Below are 15,537 nucleotides of genomic sequence, written 5' to 3'. Positions count from 1 at the left end.
ATTTTAGAGGCACAGGGACTCAAATCACTTTAATAAAAAATGGATATGGCTTGTCGAACTCCAAAGAGAAGAATAGCTTTGGCAGGACACGCAGATTCAGAAATAAAATGTTGAAATTCATATGGTGCCTATCTATCTGGGAGATGAAACTATCTTTTCACAGTTTAAATTTTGTATGCAGTCTGAGAAACGATCAGAAACTTCCATGAAACAGGATATGAATTTTCAAAAATGAATGCTTGACCTCTAGTTTTGTCCTGTAGGATCAGTTATTTTTTAATGAAAGTGGTGAATTACACATAGGTCATCTCTGTCAACTAGAAGCTTTTGTGACAAGGCAAAGTGTCTCATGCGTCTACAAGTCAAAGGGGCAAAAAATGTTCTGTGCCCACTTGCCAGCTCCGTATTGCCAAATTGCTCTTCCAGGTGGCTAGCCTGAGACTTACTTCCGTCCTCCTCTTTCCAGAGCCCTCATCGCACATCGTTTTCATTACTAAAATATCACCAGATTTTCATGATTTAAGACAAATGACAAAAAGTGCTCTGCCAAGTCACAGTAAAGAGACTGGGCCTGTTGCTGACATTGCTGATAGCAGATGTTTCAGAGGCCAAAATATGAAATCCAGAGTATGTATAACTAAAGAGAGCCTAGGAAGTCAAAAATTTCCCCTCTACCTCTTACACTAAAACAGTAATAATAATTGTAAACAGTAATTAATCACAAATTACAAACGTGGATTTGAAATTTATTGCACTTTAGATCTTTTGAGTTGCTGAAACTCAAACTCATCCTAGGTGACACCCTGGTCCCATTTGGGGAAATCTGCCCCTGAATTTGGAAAGGCTAGGATTCTGTCTTCTTTGAGAAAAGTATTTACTCTTTGTCCTGTGATAGTGCCAAAAACTTCCCTCATGGACTGGACTCCCACTGTGGTAGGGCTCTATAAACACTGAACAAAAAAGATACAGACTAAAACATCTAGATTTAAAGATAAAAACGTTCTTCAGGATGCAGGGAATCACAGGTTTCAGTCAAATGCTTTAAAAAACACCCAGCATTTTTATCTGCCGAGCTAGCAATATATAGCAGCAACACATTGCAAGGAGCTAGACTTAGGATTTGACTGAAGGTTTATTTGGCTGGATCTAGTGCTGCGTTAATGAATTTGTGCAGCTGAGGACTGGAACTGTTTCCTGTCTGGCCAGCTCAGAGCTTGGGTTTCTCCTTAGATAGCCATGATCTAAATGCCATCTGTCTCTATGCATCTCTCATGTCTAGCTCACAAGATGGTTAAGAGGGGTTTCTAGAGAGAACTAATCACAAAGTTTAGAGCTTCTTAGATTCAAGAGTGTGATTTCTCCTGCTAAATCTGCAAAGATGCAGCTGTAAAGCATTAATGGAGTACAAATTTGCACCCATCATCAGACCAGGAGTTTCTGTTTCTACTCTGCACTGCGTAAACTGCTATTTGTTACATCCAAGTCTGAAGTAACGCTGAGAAGCTTCACATCTGACTTGACTTGAAAATGCTTTTAGCTATTCTGAAAGCAAAATCTACCAGCCTCCTGAGATCTGTGTTAGTGTAAACCAAAGGCCGTGGATGCTGCTGCTGCAAGTGACAGAAACAAAATATGTTTCGTTTCTGGTATGTTTCACTATAACAACTCCTAAATTCAGGAGAACTTTGAAGTACTTCAAGAATTCCTTCCCATAGTTATCTCACAACAGGTAAGAACTGGATTTTTAGAAATGATGTTTTCCACCTGGCATAAACTTGAAAAGCACTGCTGAGTTCTAAGAGGGCTGTATTTTTATTTTTATTTGGCTGTTTCTGTTGTTAAATTGCAGCAAGTTGCAGAAAATAGGATGAAATTAAGAGTAAAACTATATTAACATAATCAGTAAATTAGCATCAATCAGATTATTATTTGAACTGCAAATGCATGAGTGAGGAGTAATACCACTGAAATTAATGACATTTTGGAGGTAGTCAAAAATTTTCCTATCAAGGCTTGTAAAAAAAAAAAAATCAACTAAAAGAAAATCTCAATGATAAAAATGATCAGATTATTTATCTTAATTATCTTACTATTTATTTTAAGATAACTGAAAATCTAGAAAGTGAACAATTAAACGAAAAGCTAATTTCAAACCGTAAATAAATATACATAAGCAAATGCAACACTGGGAAAAGCATTGATGAAAATACCTTTTTTTAATTAAAACAGTGGGCATGAGAAAAGGAAGGGAATTCTCTCTCAATCAATTCTAGAAGCATAACGTCACACATATTATTACCCTTAGACTCGGTCTTTCTGACCATTGTCTCTTTTTTTTGTGGAAATGTAAACATCTTTATGGGCCTGAATATGCTGGAATTTAAAGCAATAGATATTATTTGTTTTCTGCCTATTAAGCTCACAAGCTACCAGTGATAATAAAGTATGTAATGTAACCAGTAAACAACCAGTGCCAGGATGTGAAAGTTTACCCAAGTCTGACAGAGGGAGACCTCCTGGCTAGGTCTTCTCCTTCTCCACTGGTGTCACTGCCTGCCTGTCAGTTATCTGTGAATGGTTTATGGGCTCCCTCTCGTGGAAGTCACATTCATCGCCGTTTAAGTTTCTGGCTTTGCTCCCTTTGCAGCTTTTCCTGCCGATCTTTCAGATCTATCCCTGGATAGTTTAAATGTCCACCTATTTTAGAGATAAATTTAAATACTGCAAAGCAGACAGCTGTTTAGGGCAGCAGACTCCTAGGAGAACCAACAGAGCCATGGCCATGCTGCCTGCTTTGCCACAGACTGGCTGTGACTGCTGCATACTTTAGTCTGCAAAATTTCCTTCCAACCGCTCACCCGCCCACCTACACTTTTCCTAATAGGTTTTTAAGTATCTCTAAATTTTATGAAAGGGCAGTAAGCAGCTCTCAGAAGCCTGTTGCTTCCAAAGCATCTCACCAAAGGCTTGCCTGTGACTTGCCCTGTAGTATGTAAGAAATCATCTAGAACAAGAGGTTCACCGTCACAGGCTTCAACTGCTGTTGACCTGAAGCAACTGATTTACCCTGTCCCTGTGCTCTCTATCCATCTCTGCAGCACCTACTACCAAGAGGTCCATAACTGGGATACCTACTGCCTTCTTCTTAGCTATGCAGAATATAAACCACCACTTTCACATTTTATGCCATCCTTAGGAAGACATCCTGATTATGCAGAAATACAGGAGCATGAAAAAAGTCAGATGTTAAATACCCAGAGAGCTTTTTTCTGATTCATTTCAGATGAAAAATCTTACCAAGAGGGAATACACAAAGCCTGAAGTGATCCCTGATTTTCCCTTAGCCTTTTTTTTTTTTTTTTTTTTAAAGTCTCCTTAAACATCATGTACTCTGGTCTAAAAACAAGGAACATTCCTATTTGCAAGAGTATTGTTCTCCCACAAACACCCCAAACTAATTGGCATATGTTTTACTGTCCTGGGGTTTTATTAATGAACAATATTTCATTTAAAGTTAATTAAAAGTCTCTAGGCAGATCCTACTTAGCAATAGAGATGCCAAATGTGAAACCGGAGAACAGGTTAGCAGGCAGCCTAATAACTATAATTATTTTGTTGGGAAGTAGAAAGGAAAAAGGAGGAATAAAGCCGACTTATAAGAGATCCATAAATCCAAAACACTTAGGAAAGTTGCCAGGTGTGTTGAGCCACCATAAGCAATTCACAGACGATGCCTAAAGCCTCTTGGCTGAAAGATTTTATTCTGCAGAAAACATACAGATCCAGTTCTCAGAACACTGCTCCTCCACTGATGCAGCAGAACCTTAAATTAGAGGACTCCTGCTTCTACAAAATGCCCCTTCCATAGACAGAATGAGCTTTTTGGAGGATGACACACATCGCAAACATTTTGCAATCCTGGAGTTAGAATATGTTGCTGGGAAACAAAAGGCACGGATCAAAAAACTGCAGCCTGGCCAGTCCCAAATGCTCTTGGAAGTTTTAAGAGCTATAGTAGCAATTTACAGTAGCCCTAGAACTTCTTTGATTCCATAGGGAAAGGTGAAGTATAAAATTCATCAAAACTTCGGGGGGTCATTTCACCAAAGGGGAGCGTGGTGAGATGGCTGAGAAGCTATGACAGCTGGGATGTGAGCACCATCTGTGGTCTTTTACAGAAGGCAGCAGACTATTTTGAAGCCTCCACGCTTCCCCAGCCTCATCTTGGAAACCACATTTTACCTGCTTCACTGATCTATTTCTCAGCTCTTTCAGGCACCTCTCCTGTGAGAGGCTCCTCCTCTCTTATTTCCCCCTCAGACTTTTTATCCTACAGAATTTTATTTGCTCCTCACTGCTTACCTGCTGCTGGAGTTAACCCCTGCCTAACTGCTTGGAATTTCTAAAGCCCATCTCAATCACATCTAGAATAAACCAAATCCTGAACTGTTTCTCTTACTCCAGCTTGCTGCATTTCACATATCCAATGAACTCAGTTACTTTAAAAGTCTTACTCCCACAACAGCTCATAAGGAAGAGAAAATGTTCCCCTCTTCTACTTTCTCAAAAAGAAAAAAACACGGAGGAGTGTGGAGTTCAGAGCCCAACCTGTAAAAAAGTTTTATGTATTGTGAGCTGGGACATCAGAAGCTCCTTATCTGCAGTCTGGTACTTCACTCAGAGCATCACAGTCATCTGAACCAGCAGTCAGGAGGCAAGAAACCAGTCCTATGCAAAACACGGGGAGAGCAAAGTCCTCTTTATCGCAGTCCAATACTGCCTACTGTTACCACTTGAAACCAGAGCCCTGTTACTCCACGAACCAGATAGATCAAGAGGAGGAGACAACTGCTTCCTAAAGAACATAAATTAAAGAGGCAAAAGATAAGAAGGGAAACAAAATAATAAAGAGAAAGCAATGAACTGTAGGTGCCTGAATACCTTTAAGGATCTGGACCGAACTGTTCCCCAAGTTCACATAGCAGCTGAAATGAAGAACAGAAGGGAGCCATCCTACCTGGAAAGCAATGGCCACAGAGGGAATTTCTATGTCATTTCTCCCTCCCAGCCCTCCCACCAACATATCTATTTTTGAAGTCACTATGCCAGTCTTATTATCTAGAGCCATGCTCCGGGCACCATTCTGAAGCAGCATGCCAAGCCCGGATATTCACAATGCTAAGTGAGCAAATGAGAAAGTCCATGGTCTGCCTTTGTTAGGTTTTCTGACACATTCTTGTTTGAACTTCAGATAAAACGTGAAAGAAATGGAAAGGGAAATGTACTGAGACTTGAGCAAAGATTTCTTCATTTTGCTCTTGCCATTGTAATAATCTTGCATTAGCAGCTGTAATTAGTCAGTGCCAGGCCATCAACTGTTATTGAAGTGTCTGGGACTAATTAGACACAAGGTTTTTATGGGAACAAGCCCATTAGCTTAAGAATTTACACTAACTATTGTTCTGAAGATGAGCACAAGGCTCATCACAATGACATTCCTGAAATCAAAAATAGCTTTAACATCAGCCATAGCCATCCATGCTGTAAAGAACAATTTCTTATGCTTTCTTTTTCTAATGAGCAGCAGCAACTCATGACAGCAGATCACTTAGTAAGCTCTCTCTGAATTGATCACTCCGATACACAGGAATTCTGGATAGGAATCTGAATTTGCCCTTTAAAACCTACCTCTTGTTATGTTTATCTTCACCCAAGTCCCTCATACACAGAATATATCAAGCTGAGTATTCTCCATACACATTGACATTATACACAGGTGATGGAGGACTAGAGCTAAGATTTGCTTTAGTAGACACATCCCCCCCTTTTTAGGGCTCAATTTCAGAAGCAATATTGAGCTTTCATCTGCAAATGAAACTTTAGGGCCTGGAATGTCAAGCAGCTGGCAGGACAGACTCAGTATTACACAGGGTGGAATTCAGTGTACAGGGACTAGAACTGCACATGCTCTGTCTGCATACATTTTCATCATTTAACATGCATAAGGACTAAAACTGTCAATGTTAGGCAGCAGTTATATCCTCCACCTGAGTGGGAGGGTTAAAACAGATAAATTCATTTAGAAAGAAACATGAATCCTGGTCAAAACCTTGGCTGTTTGCAAAATTGATTCTTTTTGGAAAGCACTAGAATTTTTACTCATGTCATATCTTATTGATTGTGTCCATCAATTAATGTCAAAACACAATGAAATAGCTCCAGAACTGCATTTGATGCCCACTGGAATATCAAATTAATTCACTAATGAGCAGTCACTCCGCCATGACAGTCCCCGAAATTCATGATGATGGGATATTTAGGCTCAATTCATTAAATATAGATGGGCTGTAGAGTAGGATTTTATTGCCTGGAAGATGAGGAAAGAATCGGGGAGCAATGCATACTAGTAAGATTTTCAGGACCTGAAACTTTAACAACAGTAAAATTTAACAGCATAGAGCCAAGTTCAGGGCATAACTGTCCTCCCCTTTCAACGCAAGCTGGGTGCTGATCCAAAACTTCTCCAGAGACCATGCCGAAACACCTTGAACAACATCACAGAAGCGGTGGCTTCCCTGCGACCCCGGGTTAAGCCTGCCCCCCCCCCCCGGTGCATACGTAGCCTGACCGCGTGCCACACGCGTGACAGCTGGGGCGAGGTGCTCGTCCCTACCTCGCACTCACGCCGCCGCCTCTGCGTGCGCGCCAAGGTCTCGCCACCCTCTTCCTCGCCCCGCTTTAACCAGCAGCCCGGAGCCGAGCGCCCTGGGAGCGGGGACGGCACCTTGCCCATTGCTCTCCTCGCACTTGCCACCGCAGCCCAGGAGCGGCCGGGGCGCGCTGCTCCCGCCGGGGCCACGGCAAGAGGCTCCCGGCCGCGGCGGTCACGTGGACGGTCACGTGGACACGACCCCCTGGCGCCCCCCGTGCCAGAGCGGCGCGAGGCGGAGCCGCCGCGAGGGTCTGCCACCTGCCGGGCTGCGCTGGGCAGCGCGCAGGTGCGCCGGCAGGAGCGGCCGCTGCCGAGCAAGGGGGAAGGCGAGACACGGAGGCGACTCCTGCGTGGGATGGAGCCAGACCTGGCACCGGCCGAACACGACTTAAGTGACAGAACTGGGGCTGAGGGTAAATGCTGAGGTGACTCTAGTGTAGGGAGTAAAAAGGGAATCTGAGGGGAAAACGCTGCCGTTTGGGCGGGAAGCGCTGAGGTACCTGAGGGAGGCGGCGGCGCTGCCGTTTGGGCGGGAAGCGCTGAGGTACCTGAGGGAGGCGGCGGCGCTGCCGTTTGGGCGGGAAGCGCTGAGGTACCTGAGGGAGGCGGCGGCGCTGCCGTTTGCGCGGGAAGCGCTGAGGTACCTGAGGGAGGCGGCAGCGCTGCCGTTTGGGCGGGAAGCGCTGAGGTACCTGAGGGAGGCGGCGGCGCTGCCGTTTGCGCGGGAAGCGCTGAGGTACCTCAGGGAGGCAGTTTAGAAAAGCCTTACTGATCGATGTCAGAGCTAATGCATAAACGAGTAATAACGTTCCCTGTATAAAATTTGGATTCCTTCACATCTTCACAGAATCTGAAAAAGAGAAAGACAAAGGAAATGCTAAGAATATTGACAGCAAGAAGGGGAATGGTGGGAACCTGTGACTCGAGTGAGCAAGGTATACAGGTACGTTGTCTTCTTGTCTGGGTCTTGAGTATCTGCTGACTTTCAATCGCCCACTTCAGATTAGTCTTCTGCACCAATCCAATTGCACTACACAGGCAAAGTCAACTTTGTGATCTACACTGCACCTAACAGTTACCTACCAAGTGTCCAGTTTTCATGTGGTCACGCTAAACTAGTGTTCTGTTTTCCATACTGTACCTCAAAGACAAAACATCACAAAATAAACAACTCTTCCTACAATAACACTCTACCATAAACAAACTCTGGCATAAAAACTTGCAAAATAATACTCCATCAAACTCCTGCACGAAAACTTAAACAGTAATACTCTACCATCAACTAACTCTTGCACAAAGTCTTCAAAATTCATACTGGAAGTCTACTTTACAGCATCTAGGAACAGACACACTATCCCTACAGCAACTGAAACACGCCAGTGATTGGTGAGAATGTTTCAATGCGATCTCTTGTTTCCTAATATACTGTATATAATGAAGCCTGTAAGTTCAGAAAATCCCTGTCCTGTCTTTGTCCAAACAAGGAGAAAGCACCTAAGAATCCTTTTTACTCTGGTATTAAAGCTTGATTACTTCTCCCTACTCCCAATTTTAAGCTGAAACCTTTCTCTCAGGGAAAGAGGCACACAAAGGTGTCCTGTTTTGGAGAGGGGGACACAGTGGGTGACATTGGGAGATGGGTTCTGGGTGCCAAGAACTGGGGCATTTTTCACAGAGACATGCAGCAGGTAAGACAAAGGCCAGGAATTGGGCCTGGTCTCTCCTTTGGAAGGTGGAGGGCGTGGCCAATGTGGCATGGGCTGGGCATGGCCTTAGGCAGGCCCTACCTGGAGGGAGAAACTTTTAAAATCAATTTCAGCTTAAAAGCGACCTAGACATTTTTGCAGTTGCCATCAGTTGTTGAAGCAGGAAAAGGGTAAGAGTCTGATATTGATACATAAATAATAGGGAGCATTCTTGCTGCCTGTTGTTTGCTAGCTAGGAAATCTTCTAGAGTAAAGATGAGATTTTAGGAAAGGACCTCAAACAGATGAACGCACAATGAAACTAAAGAACCATGTAATTGTATCATTATACATATCCACTCCTCCTTTTCTCTGCTCTGTACTATTTGTAGGTTTTCTTTTCCCTTTAAATTATTTGAAAAGGAGAGCCTGATTTTAACTATGTGGAGCCAAAAGGAATCTGTTGTACCTTGTGCAAAGCCCTTCTATGTGAGTCTCCCCTCATGCATTTATTGCAGGATGTGATCCTCACATTACCCACTGATGATGGCCAAATTAGCTGTGTCTTTTACTATCCTGTAAAATAGCGATATTAATAGCCACTTAATGACCATGAGATGAAATAACCTGACACCAAAAATTTGAAGGAAACCTGCTGATGTAATTTTTTGGAAAAAGTTATTTGGGTTATTTAGACTAGGTGCAACCAAAATCCCTGTGTTTTGTTTGTTTGTTTCTTTGGTTTAATCCTTTTGCTATGCAGAAGGTGGCTGGGTGTTTTTACTGCAGATTGAACCATCTTCTGTAAAGATGCACAGGGATGGCATCTGACCAGAAAGGCTTTACTAAACCTCTGGGAAGAGCAGTGACTGGGGGTTTTCACTAGCATAGCTTGCTTTTCCTTTTTCTGCACTCATACGACACAAAAGCAAGCCCCCTGCATTTTGTCACAGGATCTTGAATGCTCACACAGAGCAGACAGGGCTTTCTGGTCTGATTTTCAGAGCCGCTGTGCCCTTTGAAGTCACTGGGAGTTATTCTTCATGCTGTCCTACTGGTTTTAAGACAGTGTAACTCCTGGTGAAGTCAATAGGCCCAACTTCAGTGAAGACGTGGGATCTGAGCACCTTTGGAAATCGCAGCTTTAGGTGTTCAAGTGTCTTCTGAAAGGCCAGTTCACAAAAAAAGCAGCTCAATTTGCTGCAGAAACAGAAAGGGTTGAGATACTCTTGCTTGCATTGGGAACACTGACTCATGGAGTGTCTCTCCAGGAGACCAGGAACACTCTGGTAATCACATGAGAATTCACAAAATTGATTCATCTATGCAGTACAACAGATAGCTATCAATCAGACATCCTATTTCAGACAGTTCCTTGTCTATATGATCAGTGTTTCTTGTCCTTTTGCTTTATGCATTTAGGCATAATAACATCAAAGGTAGGCACTCAGTCATAACAAAAATATCACTTAACAATCTATTACATCCTAACCACTAGAAAAATCCTTTTCCAAACATGGGATTCCTGATCTGGTTCTTAGAGCTTTCCCAATACTGCTCACAGCAGGATATTCAACAAGTTTACAAAAATCTCTCAGCAGGATTCTTGAGCAGAACAAGCACATGGAGTAAGAACATTCAGTAATCAATGTGTAACAAATAAAGAGCTTGAGAGCAATCAGTGGGCAGTATAAAATATTCCCTGTCTGTCTCTCACATACACACATTCCCCTGTTGAGCTAAACATTTCTGATGGCCTTAAACTATTCATTCTCAGAACTGTTTATTGCTACAGTCTTGTTTGCATTTGTATCTTGGCTGAGATAAAAAAAATCTGACGGGGAGTTTCCTGTACCTATTGAGGTTAGATGAGGAGATGACTCCATCTGCCAGTATGTGGCCTGGCATAATGATTAACTACCAACATGAAAACATTTGGCAAAAAGGTCACAGGAACCCAAATCCTTAGAGGAATATGGTGAAAAACTCCAGAAGGAAAACCCACGTGCAGGAGAATCTGAAGTATAAGAAAGCTTATTTTCACATTTGCTGCTTCAGGATGATCAGACAAGGCAAAGGAAGCGGCAAGTGCAATCAAATTAGACTCTGTTAGTCCCTTATTATTGATCTGCATAAAGCCGCCAAACTTTAATTTTTAGCTCCAGTCTGTACCAAAGATTCCATGGTTACAGGGTTGCTTAGCTGCAATTGGCTACATGTTATTGGTACTTAAATCATAAACATGGACAGCAGAGAAAGCACACCACAGGATGTGCGAAGTGTGAAGGTGAACACTCAACTTATAGGAATCAGGTTTGAGACCAGAGTATAGATGACAGTACGTAATAAAAATATGTTAACACAGATAGGCAGGGACACAAAAACCTTGTTTAATGCTGTTCTTCACTCCAAGCAGGTATAGAATAAATAGATTAGAATCAATTTGGGTCCCTAGACCTTTGTGGTAATCTCTTTAACCAGGGCTCATTAATTCTCAGGGAAATTAAACTCCATGACTTTAAATGCCCAAGTTAAAGAAAGTAAAACAGCTAATTTAGCTGCAGGATCTCACTGGGAACAAAGTAGAGTATTAACATTCATATGAAAATTTCCCAGATTAATGACCCAGTGAGAATATTATATAGGTTTAACATGTCTAACAAAAGACGTTTCTGTAAGAATGAGTAAATATTGTCCTTTTATTTTGATTATAAGGGAACAATGCTTGAAGGGTAATGCTCTACATTTAATTAAAAGAGAAAATTACATGTCCTAGAAAACTTGAGGTACCAAGTTAAATTAGGAACTGGTCTAGAAAGGGCCTTGTGGGACAGCAAGACCAATCCTTGCTATCCCAGACGGTCATATCCTTCACTGCTGTAATGGCTAGGAACCTTTTTCTAATTTCCAGCCTTCATTTATTCATAGCCAGTTCACACCGATTCGTTCTGGTGCCAGCTTTGTCCTTCAGATTCAATGGCTTTCCTTCCTCAGTGTCCACTGCCTGTTGTCCTTACAAAAAGCAACTGTATGGTTTCTCAGCATTCATTCAGGCAAACTACACAAGCCAAGCTCTCCCTCTGTTAATACAGAAACTCCATTCTCTGATCATTCCCATAGTTCTTGCATTATCCTGTCATCCATACACAGGTCTTTTTTCCTTTTCAGTCATGTCCAGCTGCTGCTGAAATTTATTGCAAAAACAGCCAGCATTAGAACTATTAAATTTTTAGCCCTGCTATCATACTCAAGTTTGTAAGGCTATTCCTCTGCACTCACAGTTTCTCCTGAGTTTTATTTTTATTGTTAGCCGGATCTCCATTACCATTTTTGTGACTAAAGTCATCAATGAAAATATAAAGCCAAGCAGATTCTAAAACTGGTCTTTGAAGATCTCACAAGAACCTCTTTCCAGCACTGCTTACGGCTAGCTTCCTTTTAGCTTAACCCATCAAAAACACGCGACCAAATGCTCCTTGAAAATGCCTGTTTGGAGACTCAAATCTGTTTCTCCTTTCCAGAATGGATTTGGAGACTCAAATCTCTTTCTCCTTTCCAGAATGGATATCTATGTGACTAGGATAAGGTGCACCAAGCAGACTACACAGACTGATTTCACCCTGATAGTGAGCCTGTTTCATCCCAGCTGAAATGTCTTTAATAAAACAGTCTTCCCCCTGTTAAAAGACAGGAGTAATGCCTGATTTAATTGTTGTGAAACAGAAAAAAACCCATACAAATCACAAGTTTTTTCTGTTGCTAATGCAAAGCTTGTTTTCTTGTTTTCCAACCAACCCTAATCCTGACTACTTCAAAATTTGGCCTTGAAATCTTTGGGAAAAAAGCCCTATGTATATATATGTATATAATTTTTTTCTTATTTAAAAATGTAATTAGACAGACACAGCAGGACAGAATTTACAGTATAATTATGCAGGCATAAGTCATGGAGGCCAGCGTGTGCTATTCAGTCAAGACAGACAACGTATCAGCCTGCAATAACCCTATTAACAGAAGCTGATGAATAATACAAGTTTCCTATATTTGCTTTAGGGTGCAATTCACCCATCTGCAAAGGGTCAGCACAAGAGCTATGTTCTACTGAAGTCTTATTTAAGACCTATAAATAAGGCATAAGTGATGCATGGCCTTGCACTGTTCCTTTACATGGGGGTGAAGTACAGCCTTATGAAATCATTGTCTCAGCATGTCCCTTCTCCTTGTAATCCCATTCAATACCAAGTGAATAATAATCTGATGCATTTTTCTCTTTTTCTATCAGTGTTTTCATAGATGCCTGTTCATACTTCTGTGCTAGCATTCAACTCTCTCTATGCATTAACACCCTCCTCAAAAAAAAACCTACACACCTCATGTTGATCTGAAGTATTACAGCATTTTGATCAGTATTTGCTAAAGATATTATACAAAAAAATAAATAAACCCCCAAATACTTCTTTCCTCTCTTTCTCCCTGTATCAGGAAACATAAAAAAATTTCAGAGACAGAACATACAAGAACACTTTCTGGCTTTTGACTTTTGATTTCCAGTTTTGATTGTTTCTCTTTCTCTTTAATTCATTTGACCACTGAGAAAAAATAGGATGTTAAGTAGAAAAATTAGGAAAGGAAGGGGAAAAAGTTCAGGTAATGGGAAAATACAATTGAGAACAAAGACAAAGGAGCAGTTTTAAAAAACAGAACTTGCAGGTTGTGTTAGTTTTCAATTTTTACAATAAGATGTCAGAATAACTAACCCTAACCCTAAATAGAGAGAAACTGTTACTTTCATCAGAAAACCTCCTGACAAATATTTACCAGCACTCATACTGGTAATGAACTAACAATTCCAACAGAAGATAAAACGTGGGGCCCTGGAGATTTTGTGCAGATGCTTTGGTTATTCAGATGGCCCATCATGCACACAACATCTCTGATGGAGGCCAGTCTCCAGAAAATGGAGAGGTTTCAGATGACCAGTCCTCCAATCCCTTTCTTTTAACACAGTCTTTCTTGGCAAAAGTTATTTTAAACATACTTTCTTTCCTACAAGTTGCCACCAGATGGCACTTACATACCACAAGAGCAGAAAAGGAAAGTGGTGGGTCAGCAGAGGACAGCAACAGGACATAAATCTGGATAAAATACAGTGGAAATACTCCGGCTAACTTGCCAAAGAAGAAGCCAATGCTGGAATTATGCTTCTGCTGCTAGAATTATGTTTCTGCTGCTGGAGCAGAAAAAGGCTTTAGTGTAAGTTTCTGTATGTAACAAATGACCACATATCTCTTCAGAATATATTTTCTTTGATTAAAACAATAACAGAAGAGAGTTTTTCATTCACACAAATAATTTTAGTGGCCATCAGTCTGTATGCTTCAAAGAAGCTGAGTTTTACCTCTAAACACTCCTGTAAAATTAAGAGCTCTGCAGGCATGTGGAAGCTCAGAGTGGCTGCAACTGGCCAAAAGTAAGAGCAAACCTGAGAGTGTTGCATATGAAATAACTCAGTCCTAAGGCTCTACCACTGTATCGTCTGAACTCACTTATGTCTGATGCTGTGCAGAGTTTTCGAGTGAGTGAAGTCTCAATGAATGAGACTCATGCATAGGGCACGAGATAGGGCTAGGTCCTGAACTGAGTGGGGAAGACTACAGTGCTAAGACTATGCCTTCTTGAGGCCCAATCCCTTGGCTGCAAGGCAAGCGCTGTCTTTCCCATCCCTAGTCTCTGGTCAGTAAGTTCTGAAGTGACATAGAAAGGTAATGGAGCAGAGAGAAATGGGGCTGTAATTTTACAGTCTGTATTCTCAGCTGTATAACAACTAAAGGTCAAGATACCTAGCAATTAGCATCCTTTCAAAGTCTCGCTTTTGCCTACTAGAAATGCTCCCTTTCAGGGTGTTTCTTTTGTGCCTGTCATATGCTAAATGCAATCTCTACCATTTTTTAGATGTTTAATTACTTCTCTTGGTTTCATTTGTGTTGATTAGGTTTTTTTTTTTCTTTGTATGAGAGAAGGAGAGAGTCTCACACAGAGAATAAATCACTGACTGGCAGTGCTTCTCAGAATGGCTTCTGATCACACCCTCCTGGTGCTAAAAATGCTAATGTCACAAAACAATGCAGGGCTTCATCAAAAATATCTTTTATTTCCCTGTTGAAGAGCACATACTGATAGAGGGAGATGTTCAGACACTCTTTCCTCCTTCTTATTTATGATCAGAATCCCAATATCATTTAGTCTTTCTTCCTGCTCTAAGGAAGGCTCAGTCCTGTATTGGCCATCCTTGATAGGTCATTGTCAAAGGTTTCCATGAAAGAGATCTGCATCTCTTCCCTGTAGTAAAATAGTAATTAAACTTCCCTAACTGCAAATTAAGCCAAGAACTTTTTTGCCTCAGTGACTAAGAGGCATATCTGATTGTCAGCTCTTTGTAATACGCTGAGATATTTCAAAATGTGCCACGTCCTCACGCTGCAGTCTCACAGCCTTCTCTTTTCTACAGCAGTTCTGCCTTTCACTTCTGTACACTTCCCAGTCTGTTTACATCTTAACTTGTGGTGACTGGGAAGCAATGAGGCCCCATCAGTACTTAGCAGAATAATGACCTCCTATGTCTTACATACAACATACTGCTTAATACCAGTTTGCATTTTTCCTTTTTTTTTTTTTTTTGGTGCAAAAGCATCACACTGTTGGCTTATTCTATACGCTGCACTGTTACCCTCTAATTCCTCTATGTAGTAACTCTGTGTAGCCAGATATTTTCCCCATTTGGTATTTCTGCCCCAACTTGCCTTTATCCTATTAACTCCAGACAATTTCTCCAGTTAACAAGATCTTTTAGAATTGTAAGTCTGTCTTCCAAATGGCTGTCTACTTCCCTCCCTTCCCACGGCAACATCTTCAATGTGATGGGTACTCTGTCACCCTCCTTAGGACAGACACACATGCACACACACACACCAATCTGTCCAACCCCAGGCTGTTTCACACTTGCTGCCAAACTGATTTAAGGAGCCCAAGGGCAGCCTAGAAACAAGCTCTAGGCTGGATGCGTTGTTCGTGGCAGTAGCCCACTCCCAGGTGCAATCTTCCCTTGGGAACCCTGGCCTTTCCCCATCACCTGGTGCACGT

At 41.7% G+C, this 15,537-nt stretch overlaps 1 long non-coding RNA gene across 4 annotated transcripts in view; it reads left to right on the top strand.

Moving 5' to 3' along the window:
* Positions 1–1,180: 1,180 nt before the first annotated feature.
* LOC112996728 (uncharacterized) overlaps positions 1,181–15,537 on the top strand; it is a 34,393-nt gene continuing 20,036 nt past the window's right edge. For all 4 annotated transcript variants that reach the window (XR_003262528.2, XR_003262527.2, XR_003262529.2 and 1 more), the window contains exons 1-2: positions 1,181–1,729; positions 7,560–7,655. This is a non-coding gene — a long non-coding RNA (uncharacterized LOC112996728). The remainder of the gene's footprint in view (positions 1,730–7,559; positions 7,656–15,537) is intronic.

The sequence above is a fragment of the Dromaius novaehollandiae genome, chromosome 26, assembly GCF_036370855.1.
Source record: "Dromaius novaehollandiae isolate bDroNov1 chromosome 26, bDroNov1.hap1, whole genome shotgun sequence".
In the NCBI taxonomy this organism is placed as follows: Eukaryota; Metazoa; Chordata; class Aves; order Casuariiformes; family Dromaiidae; genus Dromaius; species Dromaius novaehollandiae.
The sequence above is the reverse complement of the archived record's forward strand: the minus strand, read 5'-3'. Positions and strand labels throughout refer to the sequence as shown.